Source organism: Rhincodon typus, chromosome 5, assembly GCF_021869965.1.
Source record: "Rhincodon typus isolate 14 chromosome 5, sRhiTyp1.1, whole genome shotgun sequence".
NCBI classification, from domain to species: domain Eukaryota; kingdom Metazoa; phylum Chordata; class Chondrichthyes; order Orectolobiformes; family Rhincodontidae; genus Rhincodon; species Rhincodon typus.
In genome coordinates, this window is record NC_063336.1 from 50031047 (window position 1) to 50031890 (window position 844).

An 844-nucleotide genomic window follows, 5' to 3' on the forward strand; every position below is an offset into this window, starting at 1 on the left:
TGTTTCATTCTAAGAAATCTTACTTTAGGCTTGCAGCTACTGCTGTATTTCAGAACCGATAGCATGGAACCCAGAATCTGAATTAAAATAAGGCCAAAATAAATCTCCCCTTTCTCTCTTATTACCTTGATTTATTCTTGATGGAAATATGAATCTTCATTACAAGACTAGATCATGGACTGCGCATACGTTTCATATCAGTGTGTTTCAGGGCTAGCTAACAAGTGGGCCTCCAGATTCTGTCCAACCTGCTTCATGCTTCCATCATTTAATTTTTGCTTGAGACCATCATTTGGCAAAACCTGGCAAGACAAGTATCATTTCTGGTTTTTATGTTCACAAACAAAATGATTAGAATGAATGTTTTCATGAGTAAAGTACTGATCTTTGCCAGAAGATTATTAGAATTCAAAATGTCAGAATTAATTAGCACTTTCACCACTTATTCACAGGGTCCATTATGTTTTGAGCTGTTAAGTTTTAATGAAGCAGTGGTTATATTTTATTTGGTGCAAGACTTGAGAAATGTCCATCACTGAGCAGTAGAATCAAAATGCAGCTGTATTCCATTGAGTTGTATCAGAGATAGTAGGAACTGCAGATGCTCGAAAATCTGAGATAACAAGGTGTAGAGCTGGATTAACACAGCAGGCCAAGCAGCATCACAGGAGCAGGAAGGCTGACGTTTCGGGCCTAGACCCTTCATCAGAAATGGGGGAGGGGAAGGGGGCTCTGAAATAAATAGGGAGAGAGGGGGAGGCGGATAGAAGATGGATAGAGGAGAAGATAGGTGGAGAGGAGACAGACAGGTCGAAGAGGCGGGGATGGAGCCAGTAAAGGTGAG